General features: G+C 35.1%; 1 protein-coding gene and 1 non-coding gene across 2 annotated transcripts in view; one reads left to right on the top strand and one right to left on the bottom strand.

Annotated features, from left to right (window-relative positions):
• Nucleotides 1–14,634, top strand: part of Ddr (discoidin domain-containing receptor 2) — a 933,786-nt gene that overhangs the window by 303,757 nt on the left and 615,395 nt on the right. The window lies entirely within an intron of this gene.
• Nucleotides 399–472, bottom strand: TRNAI-GAU (transfer RNA isoleucine (anticodon GAU)). Its single transcript has one exon. It is a non-coding gene; the product is annotated as a tRNA-Ile (tRNA).

Raw genomic sequence — 14,634 nt, forward strand, 5'->3', positions numbered from 1 at the left:
ATTTTAGCTTTATCATTCATTAAGCATCACTTTCTTCGCACTTACGTCATATGCAAATCAACAGCAAACTTACAAAAGTTTTAATAGCAGCATTGCAACGTATGTTTAGATTTTCCGACGCAGTGTTAATTTTCTCATTTTTCTCTTTTTTTTTTTTCAGTCTCAGTTCGTCACATCAATGTTCCGTTTTCTCAGTAAGATGCCTTGCAAAACTTTTTTGTCTTTGTATCATTAGCGTTTTGTGTGTTAACGTTTTTTATTAAATGTCATTTTCTTCGCACTTATGTCACATAAAAACTGAATTCAATAGCAAAATCACAAAACATTTAAAAATTCAGTGTTTCTTTGTAGAGACATAAGGTATTTTTTGGATGCCGGAGAAATGAAAAATTAGCAACCGCCTTCGCCGGGAATCGAACCACGGACCTCTGGAATATCGGCCCAACGTGCAGAACCACTACACCACGAAGGCACGCTAGGAAAATGGGAGAAATACCTTATATACTCCCTTTTTTAAAGAGCGACTAGGGTTTTTAGGGGACCCAATCGCCAAATCCTGGGTGGGGAGAATCATCATACAACACCCTTTTAGTTCGGGCGCCACTGTAGAGACATTAGGTATTTTTTGGAGGCCGGAGAGATAAAAAATTAGCAACTGCCTTCGCCTGGAATTGAACCACTCACCTCTGGAATACCGGCCCAGCGTGCAGAACCGCTACACCACGAAGGCACGCTAGGAAAGTGGGAGAAATACCTTATATCTTTAGAATTTCCGATATACAGTCTGGCGCTCTGAAGATAAAAATGTTTTATTCCGCGCAGTGTTGCCACTCGCCGTTTTTAAATCGTTGAGCTTGTTAATCAAAAATTCTTTTAAGTTTTGTAAAATATGAAATATAAAATTTGGGCTTCCAGGTTCATGCATTTTCGAGTGGAGGACTACGTTACTCAAAATTTGATTGTCCTGGGTACCACCGTTTTTTCGCAGTGCACGGAGCTTACATACATATATGCAGATTCTTCATTATTTAATTTCTTTAAAAATAACTCAGGGCGATAATATCTGGTAACAACAGTTTGAAAAGTGATGTATCATTTATAGTGGACGACACAACATCCCATTAGAGTTAATGCGCCTTTGGGCTAAAAAAGCTTGAGGTAGTAGAAATTATTTTTAAAAACTTTTTGAATGAAAGCAATAAATAAGTTAATCATTCAGATTTGTATTCACTTAATTTTGTACAGTTTTGTTTCTCACTTCTCAATTTTTTTATTTTATCAAAATAGGAAATAGTCCCACTTGATAGAAATATTCGTTGCAAACTCCAGTACACGCCAACTCAGGTCAAGTACGGTGAAACCCAGTGTCTAACCATAAGGTAAAGTAGGTTTAGCTCAACTGCGTAACTGCAACTACTTAGACCACACCGCAGAGCCTCACGGAACTGCCGATTACATTTAAAAAATATTTTGCAGTTAGTTGGTGCTTTTCGCAGTTACAGTGATTTAGAAAAATTGGTGTCTTTCAAACTTACAACGATTTAGAACAATTTTTGCTTTTAGAAATTGGCAATCCAACGAAATATGCATATTCCGGCTTATAGCGCGAACTTTATTACTATTACAAAAAATGAGATCGAAATGTGCGGATGAGTGTTACATGAGGAATATAAAAATGATACATCTAAAAATAAGGAAATAAGAGCATACATAAATTAGATTTCTACACTTACCTAAAAGCTGCTTATTTGAAAGAAATGGCACACCTTATTAAGTCAAAAATGTTCGTTATTGGGTAATTTTTCCTTATCGAAAAATTTCCTTTACATAAAATTAATCAATTATTGTGCTTTCATTCATTCATAATATATAACTCCTGATTTCGCAAATTCATTCGAGTCGAAAGTGGATTCTTACTCCAAATTATGTTTCCATGTGTTCGAAACCCTAGAATAACATCCTTGTGCACATCTGCATTAAATACCCTCTTTGCAGAATTATGTTCTCCCTCAAGCATTTTCCCTACACACGGGAAAAATCTTTGAGTGAATGACTTCGAAAGATAAAAACATCGCGCGTATATCTATCGGATTTCTTTTGAAACAATAGAATGGACGTTATGTTGCGAATATACTTAAAAATGAAAAAATGCAGTCTGAATATAGGTGCACGTTATACATCGGAATATACTGAGTATACAAAGCTAAAGCTTGAAAAATTAAGATTCCTTCTCCATTGAATAAATGCTAAATCCTCACTGTCGAATTTATTTACGAGCAAATAATTTCACAATTTTCTTCCTACTTTATTTGATTTCGTTCTCAATTTGACTCTGCCAGTTTACGTACTTTTAAAGGTGTATGTGCATACACATGCATTTATCTACACATTTTTTATTGTCTGTGTTCCTGATTGCTGCAGCATTGGGCTCAGGTTCAAGTTCCGGAGAAGGTAGTAGTGTTTTGTAAGTGTATAGTGTAATAAATACATTGGGGGGGGGGTACACTCAGACCCTCCTGACCATGTGTAGTGGCCTTACGGTAAAAAAAAAAAAAAAAAAAAGAATGACACCAAAAAAAGTGTATAGTGTATATCGCACCATTTATACCTGTACCTGGTTAGATATTTTTTTCATTCATTGCTTATTTTAATTTACCTGTAGCTGTTGGCTAGAATTTATCAGGAAGTAAAGCTAGTAATAGCTAAAGAAGATCCCATTCCATAAAGTCATTCGATCATTTTCTTTTGTGTTTGATTCCATACTTTAAATTTTCCGACACCTGAAATCCGAAGCCATTGTTATAATTTCATTCTCGTAGAATAAAAATTATTATCACTGCACTCATGGGAAATATTAGTGTCAAGCCCCGCGCGTAAGCGATGCAGTGAGAAAAACATACAGATATACCTTGAATAATTAAGTCTTTTACTTCATTAAATAAGTGCAGAAGATCTAGTGGCGTTAATGTTTGAGAAAGAAAGTTTTGAAAGTTATTAAAACGAATAACACTAAAAAATTTTAATTAAAAGGTACTCCAATGGAATCTCCAAAACCCGTTAATTTAGAACTCTAATTGAAATGCCTAAAACCTTTCCATATTACTAGAGCCTTTCTTTCAAGGAAAATCCACCGATGCGATTCGTATGATGATGCTTATACCAAATGGGGAAGAAAATTTTATTTCTTTGGGATCGCTGCCTCGATCCCCGGCAGAAAACAGCCCTCGCAATGAGAACTCACTCCATTAAATTTAATCTGCAGTAATGCGTTCTCCGCTTTCTGTACACAGAGGGAGAGCAACCGCAAGAAATTGATTTTTGCCATTCTTAGGTCTCTCTTTTCCTCTCCTTCTTAGGGACTTGAATGAAGTGGATGGTGGCCTGTTCCTTTTGACAGTTGGTAACTAGTTTTGGAACACGAATGATTGATTTGTTGGCGAGCATTCATATTTTCAAATTAATTCATTTATTTTATGTTTCTGTAATGAATTACTTCGGTTGCATAAAATGATGGAAAGTTATTTATATTGTAAGCTTAAACCTAATCAGTTACTCAACTAAATATGTTTAACCATCCTTTGCTTAGACGAATTCTCATCTTCGCACTTATTAGATTTCTAAACATAGACAGGCACAGGCCGAAGTAAGCGGGACACCAGAATTTCACCGTTGGTTGTACAGTTCTAGTCTTACCATACTAACTTTATAGCTCTACTCCAAATCTGATAGAAAACAGCCGCCGGCGAATCTGAAGGTCTAGCTTTCCTCTTACCCTAACACTAAACCACAAGAGAGATCTTTCAGCTCGGCATTATTTAAATGACCCCATGCCGCACAGACACTATACGCCTAAAGTATCCCTACCTTCTCTGGAATCCGAAGTGTCTCTCAGCAATAAGCAGCCTGCATTATTAACCACTACGCCTACCAGAGAGGTAACACGTAGCTAAAATGTTAATTAAAAATACATCTTTTAGTGAAAATAAAATGTAATAAAAGCTAGCTACCGTTGCCTGCGGGGTGTTAGAAATTCAAATATTTAAAACTATGTGACGCAGAGGATAATTTTCATCACCTCTGTAACCCAAGTTCAGGGATCACGGCATTTAGCCCGCAATTTAACAAATACAAAATCGCAACCAAAGCTTAGATCGGCATACAGGTAGACTTATCCGGATAAAGAGCTCTCTGATGGGTTGCCATACCTCTCTGTTTCTTGTTCGTAAATTCTCTCGCTATTTAAACTCAGTCTGGTAATTTGTATTCTGTTGATGGTTGGCGGAAGAAATAGAAAGTACAGAATATAATTCATATAAAAATAATATTTTAGCTAAACTAAACCTCACAATGAAATAATATAAAGATGTGTTACTGTGTTCATGTTTGTAATTTCTTTCAATGGTAATGCAATTGACTCTTGATGGATACAAAGGGAGACAACATATCACGCAATTGCAAATCTAGTCATAATTTTTATTCCTTCATTGCTTAACCAATAATCGTCTGCATTTGATTAGATCCGTCACTGATAATGCAAACAGTAGCTTAACACATACTGTATGTGTGTGTAGCTGTTATATGCTGCCTTTTTATAATAAAATAAGGTAGAGAAAAAAATTCTGAGAGAGAAATTCAGAAAAAAAAATGAGAGAAAGAAATTCCTCTATTGATTGATCCTTTTTATCTTTGATCCTTTCCGTATTGTTTATTTTTATTTTTCACTTTTCAATAATTTTTTATTGCATTTCATTTCGGAAACGATTTTAAAATCTGAATTTAATGCTTGCCTTTCACTCTTTCTAATTTTTTTTTTGTTTGTTTTTTCACTCAAATGTCTAGTGTTGTAATGGAAAGTGGGAATTTTATTAAAATCAAAATATTACTTGACATGAATAGCAATATATGCCTACTCAGTTTAAATCGCACTGAAAACCCATTTCCATTTTGAGCTAAATTTTTATTTAATGTGTATCGCGTGAATGAATTTATTCTTTTTTCAAACATAGATTTTGATGAGCTTCTGTAGAGAGTTAGGTTATTTTGAAGCAGGAGACATGACAAAATGAGCAATGCCCTCGCCGGGACTCGACCCTCGGATCTCTTGAATATAGACCTAGTGTGCTGGCCATTACACCACGAGGGCATGCTAAGAAAGTGGGAGAAATACCTTATACTAGAGGTATAAAAAATCTCATCATTAAACCGTTTATGGTTCAAAAAAGGGGCTCTCAGTGCGTTGGAACTGCTACAGTGAATAATATAAAGGTAACATGCAGCGATCAAATCTCCAGACATCGCAGATTCCAATTTTGTCCTTCAACATTATAATAGTAAACAAAATAAAATTTCAGCTTGTTAAAAAGTATAATGATATAATTTTAGCACCTTGATTTTGTGCTTTCTTTATAATAAAATACTGATAACATATAAATATTATTTTATTAAGAGCTAATTCATTAATAATAAAATTAAATATCTAACTTAAATCATTAAAAATCAAAAACCACACTCTGTGTAAGCAAGGAGGATGAAAACGCACAAAGAAATAAAACGAAATGGCAAAGAGCTTCCCTGCCCATCTGAGTCCAAAATCTTGCAAATCCCCTTCTAGCTGCGGTAACACCATTTTATATTTCAAGGCTTTGTTCGTTTCTTATAACAGAGGGAGATGAGCAGTCATCGGCGGAGTTTACGATTCGAAACCACCCCAGTCAGGAAAGCCGAGAGTTACTGAAATTATTCTTCTAAGCCCCGCAACACAAATCTTTCAGATATTCTACTTATGGCATTCCAATCCCCCTTTGATGGAATAAATGTAAGCAGGAACTGTCATAACCATTTCCTGCTGAGATTTGGATTTAGGCTGCGATGAATTTCAAACATAAAACTGGCTACTTTGTAGTTTTATCCTGGAGGCCTTTCAAGGTGTTTAAGTAAGTCCAGATATTTTACGTTTACGCTGACTGGAATTAAGGCATGTCTTACCGGAATTAAAGCAGCAGGTGCCTCAACCTGATGAGGAACTTAAATAATGAATATAATAAAAGAAACTATTGATAATAAAAGGTTAAATAAAATTACTTGCCAGGTCATCAAGTCTAATTTATACATATTTAGAAAAGATTTCATTGAAAGTCTGCATTTATTACCTTCACTTAATTGTCTCACAAAATCAGGACTCACTAAAATATTAACTCCTTTGCAGAGGTAATAAGCACTTTTGCAATTTTTAACCAATATGCTTACTAAAACTAGAATTTTCTGCCTAAATGTCAGGCTGGCTGCCTGTACGATGGGCCCAGATTCGAATTCTGGAGAAGGTTGGATGTTTATAATTCGATCTATAGTGTTGGAAGTATAGTGTCTAGGCGGCAGGTTACTTGATGAACTTCGGAGAAGCTGTGGTAGTGGAAGAAGGGCGGGAGATTCTGGTTGCTCCCCGGGATGCTCTCCCTTAAAATTGGAGCGGAAATGGACACGTCGCAGACAAACAATAACGAAACTATGCCTGTAGGACCAATGGTGAAATCCTGGTATCTCGATCTCTTCTACCTGTGGCTGCTTTTTGAAAGCTAGAAAAACTATTAGACCTCAAAGCGCATCATATAAAATCACATAGAATAATAAAAAGTAACGATAGAGTCACTATAATTATTTTTACCCGCCCAACCGGAATAGTAGTTAGCGACGCTGACCGCCTGTCGAAGAGCCCAGGTTCGAATACAGGAGAAGACATGGATGTTTGTAAAGGTGTAGTGTCTGTGCGATATGGGGGCACTTTAAATATCCGGCGAGTTGAGTGTGCTCTCGAGAGGTTGGTGGTAGGGAAAGAGGAGTGAGAGAGCGTCGGACCCGTCCTCCCGAGTGCTTTTCATCAAAATTGGGGGTCGGAACTGAATAAAGTCCTACTGTCACCTGTATAGTGTACAAGGGTCTTGCTAACGATACGCGCACCCTTGCTTGTCACGACGTATTTCGTGAGCTTGTTCTGATGCTACTGTCGGACCAGTGAGATAAGTCATACAATCTGTGATTGTCTTTGTCATTGTCTGTGCTCAAAATTTACCAGAAAGCAACCGAATGTAACTATCTTCGTGTTGTAATGGAAAGTATATCCGGTGGCAATCGGGAGGTCTGCAGCTCGAAATCCGCTGAGAGCAGTGCTCATTTTTTATGTTTCTTGCACCGATAATGCATAATCACTGTACAAATTTATCGCTTCACATTTCAGTCCTAACAGAAAATGAAATTAATTAGTTTGCAAAAATTATCGCTATTCCAAGAATAATCGTACATAAAACCAACTGCTTTGCTTTGAAAGTAACTAAATATGGATATACCAAGACAAAAACTCAAATGTAATTAAAAGTAGTAATTTCACTTGCACTTATTCATTTCCATAATCACTAATGTATAATAAAAATAGTATAGAAATAACAGTATCAGTGTACTTACTTTAACGGATGCATGAAACATAATTTTTATTGTCAAATGGCTCGTTATGCTAGTAAGATCATATTATTTTTACTAGACGTCTTTGTTCATGAAAACGTAAACTGACTGGTAGACTAATTTAAAAACCAAACATTAGTTAAGGAAGTCATCAACCATCCGTTATTGCGCAAATGTTATTTTAACATCACTTATTATAATGCTGTTTTCAAGAGTATCCTTTGTTATTAACAAGAGGATATAAGAGTTGATTTTATGATATTGCGATAATAATCAGTACATGCCTTGAGGGCCGTTTGAAGAAGTTTAGTAATATTCATAACGTTATTTTCGCAGTTATTCTATGTATGAAAGTCAACAAAAGCCTTCTTTGGAAGTTCGGTAGAAAGATTTTGACATGTCCTAACACTAACGAGGCTGTGTCGTGTTCGGAAACCTTCTCGTATATTATTATAACTAATTAATTTTAAGATTGTTCTTAAAAATGTTCTAAGCTTTCTTTTCGCTTTGAATTTCATATATGGTAATTGGAATTAAATTTAAGAATAGTTTAATATTTGTACTTGTGTACCACAGATGTAATCATGTAATATAGACTTGTGCGCAAAATTAAGAAAATTTGCATATTATGTTAAATTTCCGAACAACCACTGGACAGATTTTAATGAAATTTGGTATGAATAGACATTTATAACGTAGAAAGAGATGTACACTGCGAAAAAAAATGGGAGAGCTCTGTATCTCCTGTTCTTTCGGGCCGATTGATGAAATTCAACTTGACTTTTTCATGTCTCGAAAGCGTGACTTAAGATATGTATTAGATTTATATATAGCATTATTTTAATATAGGTATTTTGACACAAAATAGGACTTTTCTGAAATGGCATGTCAATTTTTTTCCATATTTCGATTCTACTACTCAAACTATGCCAAACTGGCAAGTTTCGTAAAAATTGCACGAGTAGTTTTCAACCCTTTGAGGGCCGGGGCGCGGAGAACGAAGCGCAACCATGGGACCGAACTTTCGGAAATGGAACGTCGCCACTGGCCCACGCATTTTCAGCAGTTAGGCCTACTTTAAAAAAAAAAAAAAAAAAAAAAAAAAAAAAAAAATTAAATAAAAGAGCATTTTTAATATAATGACCTCAATTTTTGAAGTACGTACTTAATATACTAATTTTCAATATGCATTAATATAAAGAATATCAAATTAATGGAAATATATAAAACATGCGAAATACTATAAAATTATAACTATAAGTATGAAAAGAAATGCTATACACATGAGACAAAATTACAAATGCGAAATGTAAAAGAAATTAAGCAATAATTATCTGTAGGTAATTAAATTCCAATTTAGTAATTCTTCTGTACGTGGAACAATTCAAAACGAGAATCAGCACACAGTATAATGACGGCTCTTTTCACGCTGAGCAAGTAAGATGCATCACGCATCGGGAGAGCTGATATTTTCCCCCTGCTGTGATAATGCTGTAAAGTTACTTTTCAGTTAACCAAGAAAGTCTATGCTAAGTTTAAAAGTAAATATAAAAAAGGACAACTGGTCTGAGTTTTTCCATCATGAAAGTTCAGCGACATTGCACCCGCTATAGTCAGCTAGATGCATTTTCCCACATTCTCCTAACACATGCAAAAAAATAAAAACATTGAGCTGGATGCGTTACCCCACATTCTAATAACGAAAAACGCAAAAAATAAAAACGAAGATAACGAAACAACCAAATTCCTAATGAAATAAACAAACACGTCGGTGTCCCTTTTACTTTAAAGAGCTGTGATCCCAGTTTGCTTACACCAATAAAAACCAGAAACACGGAACAGAAACTGGTGTTCATACATGATGGTCAAAAGCCACATGACTTAACAGATGGGAAAACCTCAACCATTTAGTACTATCTACTGGCATTTAAAAATTCAAAAATTCGTTCCGTTTTCAAGTTACGTATACGCGACGCTGGGCTGAAGAGATCGATCGGAGCTCTTCGCGTATACGCGACGCTGGACCGGTAAGAGTGAAATCGTTGCGTCGCGCATACATGACGCTGTAAAATTAGCTCCCCAAAGTTTTAGCTTCTCAAAGTTAATTGAATTTGATATACTAGATTTATTAATATGATTCTTTCTTCCAGAATTTGAAATTTAGGCTTAATCCAAATACAATGCGCACATTTTTTTATGATTTATTTTTAAAATTTGTATTTTTAAATTATTTTTTTCGAAAACAATATTGAATTATAATCTATACAATTTTTACCATCATCTTAAAGTAGATGTATTTCTAAGCATGTAGAGTCATTAGAATATTTCGAAGCAAGAGAGATGAAAAATGAGCAACGTATTCGCTGGGAATCGAACCACGGACCTCTGGAATACGCGCCCAGGGTGCTACACTACGAAGGCATTCTAAGAAGGCGGGAGAAATACCGTATAAGCATACCTGGAAAAAAATAGAGTTTTCTATTCTAAATCTCTCAAGCTACACACGAATTTACATATTGGAGCGTTTTGAAATTTGGCATCTTTTTTTTTTTTTTTTTTTCTGTGAGCAATAATAACGCCAAATGTGCTTTACGCACTTTGTTAAAATTATTTGAAAGGATGAAAGATGACTTTTTTTCCGCTCGTCTACAATGAAAAAATGAAAAGGAAAATAGGTTGCTATAAATTAAAAAGTTCGCCAAGTAAATTATTCTTGGCGAAAACTTGAAAATAATACGCCAAGATAAAATTTGAATTTCTCCGTAAATTTCGCACCAAATTAAAAAAAATTATTATTTAGGCATAATTTGAGTCGTAGAATAGAAATACAGAAAAAAAACTGGCGTATCATTTCAAAAAAAGTCGGATTTTGTGTCCTATGTTAGAATGCTGATATATGTAAATCTAATATGTATCCGAAGTCGCGCTTTCGAGACATGAAAAACGCAATTTGAATTTCGTCAATTGTCCCAGTAGAAAGGGAGATATAGAACTGTCCCACTTGTTTTTTGCTCAGTGTACTATTGAAAAGTTATTTTATGTAGGTATGACTATCAGTAAAACTTATAATGCAGGGACACCTCAAATTCAAGTTGTGATATCGAAAAGACAATTACTCGATTATGGGTATGTTCCCTTGTTAGAGCTAGACAGGTTGCACAGCGTGATGGCATACTGTACAGGAGATAGTTGAGGAGTACTTGTGGCAGTAGATCCCACTCCACTGATCAGATAAATGGCTGCATTCAGCAAAAAGAAGGAAATACTCCTAAAAGCTCGAAATAATACGATATAAATTATTAATTTCGTTAAAACATGTTGATGTTAATCAGTTTACATGGACGCTTCCCGGAATATCTCGCAAGATTTAATTTGCAAGATCATAATCTATGTTTTTCTTTAATCCTTTTTTCAGCATTAACCATTCCTAAAGCCAGACTTGTTGGACATTTCATAGTGGAGGCACCTAATAGGCGTCCAACGTTGTCTCCTACGAGGGAATATACAATTTACATCCAGGATTCGGATCCGGACTCTTCGGTATCGCAGTCGGCTCTCCTAACCACTATACCGTTTGGATTATCTAACCACTATATCGTGAACGATTGGCAGTTGGTGTACTGGTTTGACGGGTTTTTTTTTTTTTTTGTTTGTTTTTTTGGGTGGTGTCTTTTTGTTGCTATAGTTTGTAATTGTAACCCGCTCTGTGTTTTATGTCGTGCTTGTTCTTTCCTAATTCCTTGGTTTTTATATTATGATCTACATTATTTTTAGTCAGTTATCCTAAGCTCTTCTTCCTTTACTTTTGTGCGGTTAAAATCAGTCTTTTGTATCAGACGTTTTATTATATATTATATTGCATCTGGTTGTAACGAAAGTTTTCCGTCAAAAAACGTTCTTAATAAAGTTAGAAAAAAATATGAAAGCAGAACGTTTAGTGGGGGTAGTAACGAGCATCCAAATCTACGATTTTCTGCTAAAGTTTTGGTAGTTTTCTGCTAAAGTTTTGGTAGTTTAAAGAAGCCTTCGCTTATATTTGATGAACGCGGGTGGGTCGCCGGATGTCCTCGTTTGTGGTTTGTATCGGCAAAGCTCTTATATCATAGAAACCTTGTTTATGACAGTTGGGTGAGCAGACCCCTGTCCGACAAATAATACCTTATAAAAATTGCCCAACTCTTGCGAGAAACACGGTGAAAGTTGTAGAGGAGTACGAGTACACAAATCGCCACAAACCTCTCTCTGCAAGATTTGAATAATTCTTCAGCGGCAAAATTAGTACGCTTGGTTCAATACTTTTAGTAAAAATAGACGCAATTTGCAAATTCTCTCAAATTTTACACACGAGTACAGTTTACTTGTATATGTTCATTTATGTTAATAAATATTAATTTTATTCAAAATTATTCTCCTTTAATTTTTTTCCTTAAAGAATAAAAATCATTCCTTATAAAAGAATTATTCTCAATGTCTGCGTTTTTTAAACATTTCTTTACGTTAAAAATCCTTCAAAAACTCTTTCGACAGGTAAATAAGTTTTCCTTCAAACACTCCACGTTTACCAAATTAAGTTAACAGTTTTGATTATAAATTCATCCTTTTCAATGTATTAAAAAGTCTTACTTCGTAATTTTTGTTGCTTTTCCTTTCAATTTTTCTTGAGAGATGACACCACTTGTCTGTTTATTTTGTAATTTACTCGATGAAATTAGTGGAAAGCTGTAGAATATTTTGCTTCTTCGAGGCATAAAATCTTTTTAGAATTTTTATTTTAAAGCATATTTATTTATTCAGCATTATATATAAAGACACATTTCAGCAGCATTTCAATTTTGGATGTCACTATAACAGAACATGTAGAACGCACACTAAATACTTTTCTAGCTTTCTTTTCCTTATTTTCCTTATTTAACCTTTATATGCTTTCTTATTGTTTTTATTATTAATCTTTTCTATCTGAACCTAAGCCAAATTAAATTCATAAATTTCACCTTAGATATAAGGGATAGTAACTATCGTTGTTAATTATCGTAACTTGAGCAACTTCCATTTGACACGTACGAGTTTGCCCAGCTCCGTTCCGATTTTAATGGAAAATACCCTTCTTTTCCTATCGTTGTTAAAGCCCTTGAGCATCTTCTATTTGACACGTACGAGTTTATCTAGCTCCGTTCCAATATTAATGGAAAATACCCTAAAATCGAGTCCAAGGATCTGATACCCTTCTTTTCCTACCTCTAAACTCTTGATGAGATTTAAAATAGGCGAAGATATTTTAAGGGCTCCATGGTGTAAATATACTATACATTCACAAAAATCCTATGTATTCTTCGGGATTTGAACCTTGGCCCAACTATATGGCAGCCGGCATTACTAACTACCATCCTCTCAGGGTGAGGTGTTATTTTGATGGCTGGCTGGCTGAATAAATGATCACGGCAAAGTACCGAGAGGGTTATCTAGCTTAAGAGCGATGCCTTCGAGGAGGATAATCGGCAGGAACACTGGATCGTATTTATGTTATATGTGTAAAAAGAGATGAATTATCCATTTAGCCAATCCTTTCTTCAAAGATGGGTAATTGTTGTAAAGCGGCCTACTCCAGTCAGCTACTGATAGACACTTAATGTTTTACTGCATATTCAGGACAAGTGTAATGTACATTATCGGAATAACGGAGTTCTCTAAACTGAAAATCGAGTAGCTTCTCTATAAAAACTCATTAATTTTTTTTTATTTGAAGGTAGTACCAAAAGTCAATTTGTCCAAGTTGTCGTGCTTTTGTTTCACACATTAAATGGTTAAAGCTTTCTAATACGCGTCTTCCAATAGTTTGTGGTTATTAAGAACTTAGACTACTTTGTTGCGCAACTTCGGTCATACATCACCCACACCAGCAATACGTAATCGATGACCAATTGCATCAATGACCACTGGATTTTCCCTTCATTTCACATCAAGTTGGACAAAACACCCAGAGACATTTTACCAAAATATCGAACAATTCAATGCGGCTCACTCAGAAGAGGCGTTAATATTTTTTATCCTTCATCCCTCCCTCTTATCCAGAGGACGTCCAACTGAGCGTAAGGGTCCTCTTGTAGCTTGACCACGTGCTAACCCTCCCCCGTCCTTTTTCTCGGCCCTCCAGGCGTTGACGTGTGGTCGCAGCAGACCGAGATATTTCACGGTCCCTTTCTTCCGGTCTTCGATCTCAATGGATGGCTCTGAGAGGATGGGGCTTCACATTTGGCGCATTATTCACGATTTTCTTTCGGGAAGATGATTTCTTGTCACATGGGAACACGTCTGACAGTGTGTTGCTGCAAGAAATCTTCGGAAAAAAAAAAGTGTTGTTTGAAACTCTTTTTTTTTGGGGGGGGGGAGGGCATTGTGAGGACATTACTTGAAATGCGACACAAGCACTTCCAGAGATCTTTCATTAATGTCGGTTTTGTGACTTTCATTGAAGATATATTCAAATAATAACATAAAATTTCTTATGCACAGAGTACTCAAATTTGCAAGACTTCGGAAATATTGTATGTACACATGAATGAATCTAGCGATCCGAAAATTTTAACCTGAAATCATAAATCTTATGAATTAAACCAACTACTACTACTATTTATCACAGAAAAAGTTTTCTGGAGTAAAACTTTGACAAAAAAGTTTAATACTAGGTAATATAATTATTGGTTCTTGTTTGAAATTAGATTTAAAAATTATTACATGAAATGTTAAGATGATTCACAATTTTAGTTACAATGGAAAATTATTACTTTGAACTGAAAGGTTCATTAGTTTTCAACTGAAAAGCCTCTACAATATGTAAATATTGCGTAAGCTGTTTACACCCTTATTACCGCGTGCTTTCGTGGTGTAGTTGAAAAGCACGTCCGTCTAGCATCGAGAGGTCTGTAGTTTGAATCTTATCGAGGACATTGCTCATTTTTCTTATTTCTTGCTTCGCCAAATCTAACGACTCTACAATTGTGCAGATGTAAAAAGGCGTTTAAATAAATTTAAAATAGCAAATGTTAACCGTACTTCTCACATGATTGCTGAAAAAACAAGACCTTTTTTTATAAAATAGTGTATTTTAAGAATTGAAATATTTATCATAATTCAAAGAGAAAAATCTAAAACCATGCCAAAGTATTAACATTGTTTTTTTGCCAA

Source organism: Stegodyphus dumicola, chromosome 12, assembly GCF_044657685.1.
Source record: "Stegodyphus dumicola isolate Sdum_Otavi_A_Nest chromosome 12, ASM4465768v1".
NCBI lineage: Eukaryota > Metazoa > Arthropoda > Arachnida > Araneae > Eresidae > Stegodyphus > Stegodyphus dumicola.